Source organism: Oryctolagus cuniculus, chromosome 16, assembly GCF_964237555.1.
Source record: "Oryctolagus cuniculus chromosome 16, mOryCun1.1, whole genome shotgun sequence".
NCBI lineage: Eukaryota > Metazoa > Chordata > Mammalia > Lagomorpha > Leporidae > Oryctolagus > Oryctolagus cuniculus.
The window spans coordinates 27778974-27794735 of NC_091447.1; the positions used below are offsets into that span (position 1 = coordinate 27778974).

General features: G+C 46.9%; 1 protein-coding gene across 6 annotated transcripts in view; it reads right to left on the reverse strand.

Moving 5' to 3' along the window:
* Positions 1–15762, reverse strand: part of ELMO1 (engulfment and cell motility 1) — a 573401-nt gene that overhangs the window by 542883 nt on the left and 14756 nt on the right. The gene's annotated exons all lie outside the window — the stretch shown is intronic.

Below are 15762 nucleotides of genomic sequence, written 5' to 3' on the forward strand. Positions count from 1 at the left end.
GTGGTTTGCTCCATACACCCGTGGCATTTTCTACAATCAAGCCTCTAAGGGACAGTTACAGTCTCCCCTGCATTTGCCACTCCTGTGATCCAGTTCTGGCTAAAGGGAAATGAGGAGAAGGTGGGTAGCACAGTGGCTGAACAGTGATGTTTAAGGCACTCCACTGACCAGCACTGGACTTTGAAACAACTAAATTCTTACTGTACTAAGTCACTAAGTTAGGAAACACTTGCATTAAACAAAGTTTCTAGGAGGCCATCAATTTGAACTGGGCTCCTATACTCAGACCAACAGACCAAACCTATATGAAGTCAATCGTGCTAAATTAAACTAGTCAACAGGAATAAACTCTTGTGCCCAGGTGAGTTGCCATTAATTGCAGCAGCCAAGCTTCAGTCAGTCACTCTGGACCAGCTGATTTGAATAAATTAAAAGTTGAACCAAAACTAATGAACTCTTGAAGCTCTAGTCAACTCAGTAGTCCACATACCTCACTCCCATTTTCTATCTATAAATGTTGCCTGATCATGTTGTTGGCAGTAGTTTTCTTAACCTGTTTTAGCTCTGGTGCCTGCCCAGTTCATGAATTGTTCTGCTTTGTTTTAAATTGCTGGAATAAGTTCTGTTGAACTTGATTAGCCCAAGGATTTTTCCTTTTAACATCTGCAACAGAACTTGGGTGTTCACCATTGCCATGAAAGCAAAGGCTTCCAAAAATTTGTGACACGTGTCCTGCCCATCCTGGCCATCTTGTTGGAAGACCATACCACAATTACCTTGCTAACTGGGCAACTTTCTTTCCTATTTCCAAACAAGCACTCAAGTGTACACACTTGCATCTGAAGGCCTTGGATTTCATGTCTGCCACGTGGTGTGTAGAAGCAAAGCCCAGACGTCTAAGCCACATCTCTGTTTAAAAGCACACTCCAAGGAGAGGCTTAGCTTTCCCTAATGAGGAGACAGAGTGAGTGACAGAGTTACACAATTTCCACCAAACACTTCAGAAGCCTGAGTTTTCTGCAAAGGCGCACAGCTGTTCATATCTCTGACAACAGCCAGACGCTTCTGCCAACACATCAGCCCATTTCAAGAGAAAAACAGACATAAATACCAAATATATGCCAAATTCACTCTCAAATAAATTTTCCCCTATTTGCTCATGTTATTCAACTTCACTCTCTTTTCTACCTTTCTCACCACAAACTTTCTGATCCTCGAGTTCACATTCACTCTGCAATTATCAACCAGGGGGGCTCAAAACTGCTTGCACCCTTCAGAAAGCTACTGTGCTCTCTATCCAATACCGTCCCCAGGCACCATCTCAAAATAGTGGTTCATTTGGGCCACTCCTCAGATGCCATAAATCTTTCCCTGTGAGGTCAGTCCTCTAGATATGAAAGCTAAGGACACGCAAGCCTGGGAATTCTCAAATATAATCACGACTTTGAAACTCCAGACTGTTTTGAAGCGAACACCTCACTTCAACCCTGGCTTCTTTGGGCTGAATATGCAACAAATGGATGAAGCTGAAAGAGAAACGGGTGGAAAATTAAAAGCTTTATCCAACCTGGGGATTGCAATGGATTCTTTTGAACGTTCTTCCAACAGGCAAGGATGAAAACAGCCAGGCATCATAAACTTCAGTATTAGAGGGCTGGCCTGAAGGGTAACCAGTTTCATTTGTCCCAAACTGGCCCCTATCCTTGGAGTTTACAAAAAGCAGTGAAACTGAACCACAAGGAGCTGGAGCTAAAAGTGATGGGCAGTGGTGTTTCTGACCTGAGTACAACCGGGGAGCCAAGCAATGCTCTCAAAATGCAGACAAGGGGTGCCTCTGTCCCCACACAAATGATGACCTTTAAAGAATGCAGTTCACAATCCAACTCCATTGTGCAACTGAGATACTCACAGCCTCGTCTGACTGCAGAGCGCTAATGCTTAGAACATCTGGCTAACAAGATTAAAGTCAATCCCAGCATAAGAAAATTAGCTTTCTTCTATTTCAACGTGGCAGACTTATCCTCATCCCAACAGTTTCACAAAGCAAACAAACAGTACTTATTGATTACTGATTACATGCAGAGCATCCAAAGAAATAAATTCAATGAAGGAACAAGTCTGCATTATTTATCAAAGCCTTTTGCAGCCTGAAAGAGTCTTACTTCTAAGAGTTGAGACAAATATTTACATCTCTCTGGCCAAGAGGCTGGATGTTATTGGTTTAGTTCATCAGCCCCCCACCCCCAACACACACACACCCACAAAAAAAATGTGTGCTTCATTTTGGCCTAAGGGACCTGAAGAAGTCACAGCGCATCAGTGGTGTTAGCAGAGCAGCTCCTGTGGCTTCCTTGCTTCTTTTGGAGAACTCCTTTGTTGGCAGGAATATACAACTTTTGGGGAATCTTGTTGAGTCATGAAGCAATCGGCTTTCATAATTTTAAATGTTTAGGTGGATTTTCAAATGCTTGAGCAGGTGTACAAGCAGACAGAGGAAGCAAGGCAACATCAGTCTTCCTATTTGGGAAGAGAGTTTTGGAATGTGTTAACTGATTGTAAAAGCTCCAAAATATGTTCTAGTAATGATGCACTATGAAACTTCTTTGGAAAGAAAAAAAAAAATCATGCAAATGTGAAGGCACGAAGTCTCAGGCACATTCACGGCCTCGTCTGGGGGCCTAATGGGGACCAGTCAGGCACTCCCCAGGTACCAGGCCTGTTAAGCACGGCCTGGCAAGTCTATATGATTACCCCATTTTGAAGAAGGGGAAACTGAGACTGGCAAACACTATACAGCTTGTTGAAATCCTCATATCTAAAGAATTGAGAATGTGGGATTCAGGCCCAGGTCTCTCAGGCTCTGGACAATCTTTGCCCTGTGTCAAAGTCTTCTGCCTCATGAGTTACTTGCCAAGAATATATACTCCCCCACTTCCTGTGACACATGCCATCATTTCATCAGTCTTCTCATAACCTACAGCAAGCCACAGATACGTTTAAGTCTGTCTCTTTACCTGACCCCCAGAAGCTCTGCCTTCACTATGGAGACTGAATAAAAGTCACAGGTCTCCGTTCTACTTCATCTTTTCAAACATCTATGCCTATTCCTAATCCTCATAGATAAGCATTTCTTTGCCCTTTTCTCCTGACCTTGCCATGAGCCATAAAGTTATGCAGACTGAAATAAACAATTCGTTCTCTGGAAATGCTCTTTTGGGAAAACCTAGGTTTCCATAAGAAACATAGAAATTATTTTGACAGATGGCATCAAGACCATTTCCCTTTCTCTTCTAAATTGTAAATTCCCTCTACCAGGGAGGCTGGCTGCATTTCTTATCACTAAAATACTCCCTCTCTAAAATTGATGATATCCATTTCCTAAATGATCTGGTTTGCATGAAGCACTGGGCCAGTGCTAACTGAGGGCTCCTCTGGGTGGGAACACATGGCCTCACGGGGAAGGGCCCTCAGAAGCAAGGAGTCCCTTGCAGAATACAGACTGAGGTCCATAGCGGCACTTCCCCCTCCCCAGGACAAAGAAAAAACTATCAAGGGCCTGAGCACGTTGGAGTCTGATGGTTATCTCCTCCAAAGCACAATGGTCCGAACCAGCCAGGAATTCCTCTGCTTTGCTAATCTCAATCGTCCCTGCTGGCACTGCCCACCTGGACAGCACCAAGGCTCTTGAACTCTTCTAACATTGGCCATTGCCGCTCACTGACTCACCTAGCACGGAGGAGGCTATGCATTGTTCCACTAGTGCTTAGTGTGCATGGGCAGAGATGTACAGCATCATAGATGGTTCAGAAAACTGCCAGACAGACAGAATGCCTAGTCCCTGTGCGCACCTTCCCCTACTTCAAGCCATGAAGGACAACATACATGGTCAGATTCTGAGTCCTACCTCTGGGTTTCTTAAACAAACTACATGCTCCTCAAGAATCTGTTGATAGTAACAATCTGGATGGGACCTTAGAGATTCTGTCATTTCAGCAACACAACCAAAAGCCCAGGAATCAAAAAACAGATGTGGAATGAGCATTTAGACTAGCAGTGAGATCACTGGCTGGGATGCCCATGTTCCAGATCAGAGTGCCTGTGATTCACTCTCAGATTAACTCCTGATTCCAGTTTCCTGCTAGTGTGAACACTGGCAGGCAGCAGTGGTGTTGGTGCAAATAAATGGGTTTCTACAGCTCACTTGGGAGACCTGGATGGGTGTCCCAGTCTCCTGGCTCATCTGGCCCAGTCCAAGCAGTTGTGAGTATTTGAGAAGTGAATCTGCATGTAAGACAGCCTCTCTCTCTCTCTCTCTCTCTCTCTCTCTGCCTCTCAAAAAATTATTTTAAAAACGAATTTTAAAACATAGACGTCATATGAAAATTCTACCCAGTGAAACACTTAGTAATGCTGAGAAACCTATAGAGATGATTTTCAAACATTATTTTTGGCAGGTGTTTGGTGGCTTGGTGCAGTAGTTAAGATGCTGCGTGAGCCTTCTGCATCCTGTATCAGAGCTGCTGGATTTAAGTCCCAGTTCCACTTCCAGTCCAGCTTCCTGCATTCTGGGAGACAGCAAGTGCAGGTTCAAGTACTTGGGTCCCTGCCGCCACATAGGAGATCTAGACTGAGTTTTTGGATCCTGGTTTCAGCCTGGCTCAGCCTTGGCTGTTGAAGGCATTTGGGGAGTGAACCAGTGGATGGAATCTCTCTCTCTCTCTCATAAACAAGTAAATAACTCATTTCATAAACAATCTGATCTCTAGTGAGGTCAGTGCGGTGCAGATGTGGGCTTCTTTGCAGGAGTGACCAATAGATATACTTCAATCTGGGGACCACATGGAACATTTTTTTCTCAACTTCTCAAAGAGTAATACAAACTGAAACTAGTAATAATTATTATTGTTATTTTTTAGTTGTCTGTTTTGCTACAGAATGGGAAAGCCTCCAAATCATGAATATCTCATTCATTTATCCAAGAAATATTTACTGGAACTCTGTTGCTGCTGCCCCATGCTAGAAACTGTGAAAACAAAGCGGAAAGATGAAAAAGCTATTCTCTGTCTTGAGAAGACCCAGCAAAGTGGGGATTTCCAACGTCTGTAGATATACTGTTTTCTGAGTTATCTGGTACCATAGACAGGGTGGCTTATAAACAGCAGACATTTATTTCCTAGAGTTTTGGAGGCCGGAAGTCCAAGAGCAGGGTGCCAGCATGGTCTTAGTGGTAGGACAGGGGGAGCTTCTGGGTTGCCAACTTCACCCTACATCCTCAAAAGGCAGGCAGCACTAACAATTTCTCTGGGATCCCTTTCATATGGCACTGCCATGGTGTGGAAATTAGTTTGGATGTTGACTGTTCCCACCAAAGGCCTGTGTGTTAAAGGCTTGGTCCCCTACATGGTGCTTTGGAAGGCAGTAGAACCTTTAGAAGGTGGGGCCTGGGGGGAGGTTCTTAGGCCACTGGGAGTGTGCCCTCAGAAGGCAGTTCCCATGCGAGGTGGTTATGAAAGTCTGGGTTTAGGCCTGACCTCTCCTTCTGCTTCCCAGCTCGACATGTGATACCCTCCTCCACTGTGCTCTGTACCTGCCATATGCCACACTCACCAGATCCAAACATGTGGGGCCATCTGGTCTTGGACCTGAACCTACAAAAACATGAGCTAAAGAAACCTTTTTTCATTACAAAGGTAGTTGTCTCAGGCATTTGGTTGTAATGATGAAAAACTAAAACCATTCATGAGGGCTCTACTTTGGTGCCTAAATACACTCCCCAACAGCCCCTCTTCCATATCATCATGTGAGGCTGAGATTTTAACAAGATAATCTGTTGGAGACATAGTCAGTCCATTGCAATTATTATCTAAAATTACTTATGTCTTCTTATATCTTTATCTTGCCCATTCTTTCACTGCTGTCTACCTAGTTCCTAGAATGCCTGACACATGAGAGGCAATGGATCCATATCTGTGGAATCAATGAATGAATGAATGAATGACACAAACTCTGCCAGCAACAAGTCTTCATGAACCTTGGACTCCCATTTTTTTTTTTAAAGATTTTTATTTGAAAGGCAGAGTTACACAAAGAGAGAAGGAATGGCAAAGGGAGAGAGAGGTCTTCCATCTGCTGGTTCACTCCCCAATTGGCCACAATGGCTGCAGCTGTGCCTATCTGAAGCCAGGAGTCAGGAGGTTCTTCCAGGTCTTCCACATGGGTACAGGGGCCCAAGCACTTGGGCCATCTTCTACTGCTTTCCCAACCCATAGCAGAGAACTGGATTGGAAGTGGAACAGCCAGGACTTGAACCAGCACCCATGTGGGATGCCAGCACTGCAGGCAGCAGCTTTACCTGCTACACCACAGCGCTGGCCACCCCTCATGTGTAAAATGAGTTAAAAGAAATAGGTTAGGTCCCAAATGGGCACTCTACAAAATATTGATTTAGCAAAATGTAAAAGATTTCATAAGGAAATATGTGGTTAAAGGAGTCTGAAAGCCATCAACAGTAGAAAAGGAGACAAATCACTAACCACAGGCTCCTCAGTCTCCAGCACGCTGATGGACAAACACCCTCCCCAGATATCCTGTGTAGATCTCCCCTCTCCAGTAGTTCCCAGAGCCTTCATTCACAAGCCTCCACAGTACAGCTCTGGCCCCTGGTGCTTGCAGCCATCCAGCACACTTTTTAAGCTCTCAATAAATATTTTTCCCAAAGCCTTTCTAATCTCCCAACAAAAGGATCCCATTCTTCCAGGTTTTCTTTGATGACAACTGGAGTTAAGGTCTACAGAGGCGAAGTCCAACTATCTGCTCAGCTCTGCCTCTTTCTGGCTCTCTAATCTTGAGCAAGTTACTCATTCTCTCTCAAATTTCAGTTTTCTTCTCTATAAAATGGGAATACTAACAGTTGATCCAAAGAACTGTAGCGAGAACTAAATGAGGTAGCGTATAAATCACTTGGAATCCTTCACACAAGCACAGTAAAGGTTAGCTGTACTTCTTGTTATTCACAATGTTCCTGCACTTTGGATTCCAGTCTCCACATCACTACTGTAAGCAGACTTTGAGAAGTCAGCCCCCATCTAGCCTCAGTATCAGCAGAGACAAAATCCAGGCTTTGGATTACATCAGTGTTTCCTAAACTCTAGGTCTTCAAAGACTACTTTCCAGCCCTATGACACTTAATGTTTCTCTTGAAAGTAGCTTAGTTTCATCGAAAACAAGAAAATCCGTGAAATCACAGGTTTGATGTGTTTGGTAGACTTTTTCTAATACACAGTAAAATGAATGAAGAACTCTAAGTATTTCTTAAAAGCCAGCATTAATACCTAACTCACTTTGAAGCCACACCCTGGGAAATAAGTAACTCAGAATCTCCATCCAAGATCCTATCACTAAAGATTCTATACCTTTGTTCTGAAAAATTGGGAACTAACCTTTGAATGGAACCTGAGCCCCTAAGGCACAGAGTGGTCCAGACCACCAGGTGGCTTCTCTTTAAAAACCAAATTCAAATCATCAACATCTGAACGTGAGAGATGACAAAGGGTGAGAAGCTAACTCCATTGCTTTCCAAATGAATTCTCTCTTAGTTCAGATACTCTTTTTCCTTAGTCAGACAAATTATCCTACCTACTTATTTCTGCAGCTCAGTTGAAAGACTAAAACAACAGCTCTGTGATGTGCAAGACTAGCTGAGAGAATGAGGTAGAATTTTTTATTTTCTTATTTATTTAATTCAGATGCAGAGTGAGAGAGAGCACCCCTATCTATTGGTTCACTCTCCTAGTGCCAGTGATAGCCAAAGTCAAAGCCAGGACAAGGGAACTCAATCCAGGACTCCCACATCAGTGGCAGGAACCCAATTACTAGAGCCATCACCTGCTGTCTCCCAGAGGGAACAGCACCCAGGAGCTGGAGTTAGGTATCAATCCAGGTACTTTGACGTGGGATGCGGGCATCTTAACATGTAGGCCAAGCATGTGCCCTGGCATTTTTTTAAGATATGCTTTTGGCTAAGACTTTTTCAAGTCCTAAAACTACAACTCACAAAAATCCTTAAGGCACCTGGCCAAGAGTAAAACCCCTGCTCCTTCTTAAGGCACCGCACATATTACAGAACTCCGGGACTTCTAGATGAAATAACCCCTAAGCCATCTCATCCTGGGCGGTTTCTCAGCCACCACTACTGAGAATGTGTCACAACTCACGCCAATGGAACATCACCCACCTGCAGAGGCCAGCAAAACCAAAGCTTACTAGGTGATGAAAATAAAAGAATATTTTAGGCTGCACACAAATAAAATGACCAACGGAGCTATTGTGCAAACACTTCATGAACTCCAAACATTTAGCCCTTCATGAGGAGAAATGAATGTAAATGGTAGTTGAGAATACAGTTATCTTTGCTTTTAACTGTAATTACTCAAACGCCCTTTTAATGGCTGTCACTTATTCATTTCTGTAGAAAATTATAGTTAGAAGAGACATGAGCTGACAGTTCATTTCTTCTGTGAATGGTGCGCTCCCCCACTTCCCCAAGGCCTGTGGTCCCACCTGTACAGCACACCCACCGTGAGCAAGAAATTCCCACTGAAAGGTGCAATAAAGACAATAGTGTCCAAATCTGATAGTTTGGAAGACTTGGGAACTCCAGTACAGGCCCCCAAGCCTCTACATATTCTTTCCCTTGATGGAAAGGAAAGAAAAATGTTTTCGCTGCAAGTATCCCAAAGCGATTTTACCAGCATAAAGTGTGTGTGTGTGTGTGTGTGTGTGCGCGCACGTGTGTGAGAGTGTACAAGCGCGCACACATCCCCCCTCCCACATGTTGGAGGAGAAGGATGGTGGTTTCATTTGAAAGGAAATATTCCAAGGTATTAGTATCATAAAACCTCATCCTCTTAGGACACACATCCCAGGGAAAAGAGAACTGGGTCACAGGCACAAAGCAGTCCATAAAAAATAAAATATTTTGAAGCCCAAATAGCATCTAATAAAAAAAAAAAAAACTTAGTGATCACTTACGGCACCTGGAAAATGGCGCAGCCTGTCCCCAAATATTAAAGTTATATGAACACAAAAATAACTCTTAAGAGGAGTCTTCAGAACTCACGCTAACGAATCTGGTTACATTGCTGTTCAGCTGCCTTCACTAAATTGCGCATTCAACTCCAGACGGGGATCAGGCAGAACCAGTTAATAAAGTGCATACGCTTAGAGTCCAGTCACATCTGTGTCACCAGGATGATAGAAACCAGGACCTTGTGATGACATTTCCTTGTATAACACTGGTTCTTTTTCAAGTCAGCATGTAGCCTAAAGATCAAAACAATCAAACATAAAGGCACGCTGGAAAGACCCCTAGGAAAAATATCTCACTCTTCATGTTTTCAAGAATTCAAAGACTCAACAGATGAAAGGAGCAAAACACAAATTAATTGCTGTTCGGAAGAGGAGCTTTTCACTTTTAATTAACGTTCTGTCCTTACTCCAAGAGCGGCAGCAGCCGTAGGACGCCCGGCACTGACGCAGCTCTCCTCGGAACGCGTCACCTTCTTTCCTCCTGCTCTCTCTATTCTCATCAGAGTGTGTTTAAATTTAAGATGCGGTCTTGGCAGTGTGTGGAGCGCAGTGATGCAAACAGTGTGGGCTGGTGCCACCCAGAACTGCACGAGTGGGAGGACAACCAGGAAACCGACTTCCCTCTTCTCGGTGCAACTCTGTTCCGTCCAGAGGAGGATTCGGGCACGTGTTTTTGTGGGTTACCTTCTTCAACTGAGCAAAGGGGGAAGGAAGAGAGAGCAGAAATGATGAATAGTTTAGAGGGACGGTACTGTGGCCTGAAGCACTGGCATCCCATATGGGTGCCAGTTCAAGACCCAGCTGCTCCACTTCCCATCCAGCTCTCTGCTGTGGCATGAAAAAGCTGTAGAAGATGGCCCAAGTCCTTGGGCCCCTGCACCTGCGTGGGAGATCTGGAAGAAGCTCCTGGCTCCTGGCTTCAGATCGGTGCAGCTCCAGCTGTTGCAACCATCTGGGGAGTGAACCAGCAGATGGAAGACTCCTCCCCCCTCTGCCTCTCTTCTCTCTGTGTAACTCTGACTTTAAAATAAATAAATAAATAAATTTAAAAAAAAAAAAAAAAAAGAATAGCTTGGAAGGATTTGCAAAACACCTGAATGCAAACTGCAGGCTTCTTCGCCTGCTCACTTCCCTTGGGGATTCTGCATCCATGCCTGGGGCCCTCCTGGCCAACAGATGGGATGGCATGGATGAAGTGTCTCAGTGGGCCACCCCAAAAACATGGGAACAATTTATTGGAAACATCTCTTAAGTCTTTCCTAGAAGTACCAACCAGTAGTGAAAGGTGCCACTGTGCACGTCACCACTCTGCTGCCTGGTCAGCTGGGAAAACTCCTTGTTGGGCAGACTCTCCATGCCAGGCAGTGTGCACAGCACAGACAATGCAAAGGTACGCAAAGGTGCGTACCAAGTACACACCATCATACATTCAGGTGCTCCTCAGCCAGCAGTGGAGAAGTGAACAAGCACACACCATGGAGGTTTGGTTTCGTTTTTCTATTTTTGCATAGAAGCAGGAACTAGTCCTCTATGGAGAACTGCTCAGTTGAGGCCAGGAAGGCTTTCTGAAGGAGCTTTCTGGGTTGTACAAGATGAGAAAAAGGGCTCTAGGGAGGAATAGGGACCAGGAAATGACCCAGGGATTCCAGAAGGGGCTTTGTACCACAACTGCCGGGGGCAGGGAGTCTTATACTCACAGATTCTAGGTTATGCACGTAGATTCTAGGAACTCACCCCAGAATCAGAATCTCTGGTGCTCAGATCCTAGCCTGTGAATTTTCCAGGCTACCGAGATGATTCTGATACAACTGACCAATCTTTGCTTGAGGCCCGCTGATCACGTATAGCCCCTCCTTCCACATTTATAAGCTACAACACAGATGCTATGAAGCAGGAGAGGTACAGATTACAGTGAATGTCAGTGCCAACAGCCAGACCCCAGTCTCTCCCTGGGTTTGGCACTCCCAAACCCAGTGCCAGCATCACCAAACCCCACGGAGCTCTGCCAAGAGCAGTGTTGTCCAGGAAACACACGTTTGGGCAACTGCACACAGGCCCCGTCTGCCACCCGTCCTGTGTCAGTTACAGTGCCTGACAGCTGTGTCCACCAATGCCTTCTCCTTCCTGAGTAGGGCGAAGTCACTGATGCACATCCCCTTCCCCTGGCCTCCAGTGCTCCCAGAGGTAATGAATGAAGTCCACAAATGAAGCCCAGAAGCAGCACTCAGGAAAGTATAAAGAAGTCACCTGTCCCGGACAGACCGTATTTTCTCTAGGCAGAGAAAAATAAGACCCAATAAACAAATTCTGGTACTGGAAAACACAGGGAACCTTAAACTTAAGTCACCATGCAAAGAACAGAAAACGTGAATTTTTTTGAAGACACATGAAATGCTGTGTTCTTTGACAAAGGTTAACATCAAGCACAGGTGGTGCAGGGCATCAGAGCCCTAAAGGGTACAGGAAGCCAGGCAGGAGCAGGGTGCCCTGTGAGCTCATGGGTGACTCCTAACCCGCCTCCCCCAGTTAACAACGGCCTAGGCCACACAGTGTGGGAGTCTGGAGAAGAGACCCGAAAGCATACACCCTCTCGCACAGATTGCAAGGATGCTGGGGCCACAAACATCTCCACTGCTCACTGCTGACATTTTTCATTTATCTTGACAACAACACATGATCATCATTCCCATTTGTACAAGAGGAAACAGAAGCGTTGAGGGCTTAATAAAATTGCATGAAGTCACATGGCAAGTGGACGGTGAATGGAATCTCCAGAGAGACAGCCTGGATCCCTGGAGGCCTGGATCCTCCAAGGCAGCTCAGGAAAGCATCAAGGGGAACAAGCAAGGTCAGGACGTGCACAGGGAAGGACACCTAGGAAGCCGCTTCTGGTGTGGCAGCGTTGCCGTTACTGGACAGCTCGGTCAACAGAGAAGCATACACGCCGGGGTGTGGGCTATCTGGAGGTGGTGCTGCTAGAAGTGACACAGATGGGACACTTACTGAAGCCTTCCTTGATCTTTGGGAGCAGAGTTCTCACTCAGTGAGCCAACATCCAATCTGAATTGCAGAAACAGCTCGTGGCTGCTCAACCAGTTCTCAGGCTGCAGCCAGTTTGTATGCCCAGAAGGATCCTGGCTCACTGCCAGAAATACAATCTGCTAATCCTCTTCTCAGCCTGCCCCAAGGAGATCTACGTTCAGCCTTCCACCAGGACAACCGTGCATCCAGGAAAAGGCAATAAGCAGACCTTCCAGGCACAAACGGGCACGGCTCTGAACTGACACGCATTTCAGGAGACTGAGACATCGCTGCGGCTTCAGAAAGAGTCAGGGCCTCTGGGGGTCAGGTGGTCTGTGCAGTTTCAGCTCCGGCCCATCTCACAAAGGGCCCAGTGGATCCCCGATCCCATCCTATGGTCACTTCCAAGGTCCAGAGTGCGTAACTGGAATTAACAACCAGCCACTGGCAGGATCCCACACGATGGGGAAGCAAGGAGTTGCCTGGTTATTTTACGGGGGAAAAGGCAGCAGTGGAAGGCCTGAGAATCTGGTTCCAAATGCCTGAACATGCCCCGCTTTACAGAGTGAACTCAGAACACTGACGCTTGGGGTTTACTGTGTGTCTGCTGTTTGGCTGTAAAGAAATGGCTCAGTCCAGCACTCCAACATCAGGAAAAGTCGTTCCAGCAAGGAAGAGCCGAGCCACTATCAAGTTTCAATTGCTGGCTGAAAACCCCGATAGCTGCTAGAAAAATAATACACAATTATAGCCCAGAAACGTAAATTATCAAGGCCACGGTGCTCTCAGATGGTAATAAATGAAGCGTGGGTAACCACACGTGTGGCAAAGATCCTAACCCCCTGTGTGTGTCATGGATGCCTGGTCACCCACAGGGGAAGGAAGAAACTAGGAGACTCTCAACTCAACCCTGGTTGCCCTAAGGATGAGGGAGAAGGGGATGGAAGCTGCAGGGTTAACCCAAGAACGTTTTCTACGTTCTGCAGAGTTATGGTCTCCCAACGTGTGCACTCCACAGGCTCCTTGGAATCCAGGGGAGAATTCCAAAGAGTAATGAGTCCCTGTGCAGACAGCCCTGCGACGACAGAATGCTGGCATCCTGCCATGGAAAGTTCCTCACATCTAGGGTCAACGACACTAAGACCATGACCGAGGCCTCCCCAGGAGATCAAGGCCGTCTGCCTCTCCATGCCTAGTACTCTGGCGCACACATGGAAGCTCCTCAGACACAGAGACCTCAGGTGGGGCCAGTCTTGAGTTACACACCAGGCATCCATGGACAGGGCGTCCCTGGGGCTCCGACTCAAGAAGCTGCTAGACAGGCTCTTCCGAAGGGACCGTGAGAAGGACGCAGTCTCATCTGCAAGGATCAGTGCTTCTTTTCACAAATGGTCACTGAGCACCTCCCCATGGGAACACCTGCCTTAAGTCCTCCAGCCTGCTCAAGGGGAAAGACAGGAACCAGAGTATAAGATGGCACCACTGGGGCCGGCGCTGTGGCACAGCAGGTTAACGCCCTGGCCTGCAGTGCCGGTGTCCCACATGGGTGCCGGTTTGAGTCCTGGCTGTTCCACTTCTGATCCAGCTCTCTGCTATGGCCTGGGAAAGTAGTGGAAGATGGTCCAAGTCCTTGGGCCCCTGCACCTATGTGGGAGACCCACAGATCAGCTCAGCTCCGGCCATTGTGGCCATGTGGGGAGTGAACTAGCAGATGGAAGACCTCTCTCTGGCTCTACCTCTCTCTGTAACTCTGCCTTTCAAATAAATAAATCAATCTTTAAGAAAAAAAAAAAGCCGGCGCCGCGACTCAATAGGCTAATCCTCCACCTTGCGGCGCCGGCACACCGGGTTCTAGTCCCGGTCGGGGCTCCGGATTCTGTCCCGGTTGCCCCCCTTCCAGGCCATCTCTTTGCTGTGGCCCGGGAGTGCAGTGGAGGATGGCCCAAGTGCTTGGGCCCTGCACCCCATGGGAGACAAGGAGAAGCACCTGCCTCCAGCGCACCAGCCGCAGCGGCCATTGGAGGGTGAACCAAAGGCAAAGGAAGACCTTTCTCTCTGTCTAACTCTCTCACTGTCCATTCTGCCTGTCAAAAAAAAAAAAAAAAAAAAAAGGCACCATCAACGCCAGCCCAGGGAATTCCTTCATGTGCCAGGGAGTGGATGAGAGGAAGTCACTGGAAACTCCTGGAGAGGACGATGATCCAGCCACATGCTCTGGGCCAAGAGGGGCAGCCCATGCAGGCACTCCACGAACAAAGAAGCTGGGTCCCTCTCTTCCGGCCAGGGAACGGCCTGCTATTGCTCCGACCACTTCTCTGCTTGACCTCTGCCCCTGATCTGAATTTCAACCCATTTCACCCAAGTAGGAATGCTTCTTTTTAAAATTTTCCTTTCTTTGCCTTTTTAACACACTGTTTATTTTACTTGAAAGTCAGAAGGGCAGGCAGATGCAGACAGAGAACTTCCAACCCTTGGTTCACTCCCCAAACGACCACTAGAGCCAGGAGGGCTGCGCTGGGCTGGGCTGAAGCCAGGAGCCTGAAACTCAATCCAGGCCTCCCACATGGGTGGCAGGTACCCAAATATTTAAGCCATCACCTGCTGCCTTACAAGGTGGTCATTAGCAGGAAACTAGAAGCAGAAGCAGAACCAGGACTCAAAACCCAGACTCCAACATGGGATGTGGGTGCCCCAGCCTGTACCCTAACCACTGCACCAAACACTGCCCCGAGCAGGAATTCTGGGCCTTCACACTCACTCACTGCAGAGCAGCCAAGAGCCCCTTCTCCCCACAGCCACCTTCGGAGTATCGCTGGAAGATGGGCACCAGACAATGGAGGACCTGAAAAAGAGGATTCCCAGAAACGAATTCTCTCAGTGTCTTTGGCCCTTTTTGTCTCCAAAAACAATTCCCCATGGTAGTAACTGCTGGCCTGATCCCTCCCCTGTACAACAAGCTCGGTCTGCAGCTCCAGAAAGCTAAATAGGCCAAATGTGCAGAGGGACCTCTCCTCTCGCCTCCTCACCACCTCATGACCGACCCCTGCCTCACGGGCTCACCCAGGACTCACGGAGAAACAGCCTCACCATAACGATGACAAAATGAAAAGTAAAATATCAGAGACACAGAGAGTGTGAGCCACAGAGCTGAGAAAAGAACTGCATATGAAAGGATTTAGGAAATAAATTAGAGGAAACCCGAAGGCTTTAGAATCCATTTCAGGTGCACTGGAAGAAAATCCCTCCAGTATTGCGAGATCAGGTTCAGGTTCAAACGGGGCAATCAAGAGGCTCCATCTCTCTGCAGGCTGCCTGGGGAGGCTCTGCCTGGAGGTTTATAATTCTCTCTTCCCTTCTTTACACTTTCCTGGATGATGCTTCTCAAAGTGGAGCCTGCCGCTGGCATGAGCGCCACCCGAGGGCGTGGTGAAGATGCAGCCTTCTGGGTGGGTGGCAGAGAGTGGAGGCCTTTTGAAGTCTGAGAACCACAGACCTGGGTACTTCATCCCTGTGAAGTGGTTGTGAGGCCCATGCTAAATCACTCGTTTAAATTGCTGCTTAAGTTCTGAAGGAGATACTAGTGGCTAAATTGATTCTTTTAAAAATTGTTGGATTCTAAAAGCAGCAATAGTACAGTCATATTGTGAGCTGATT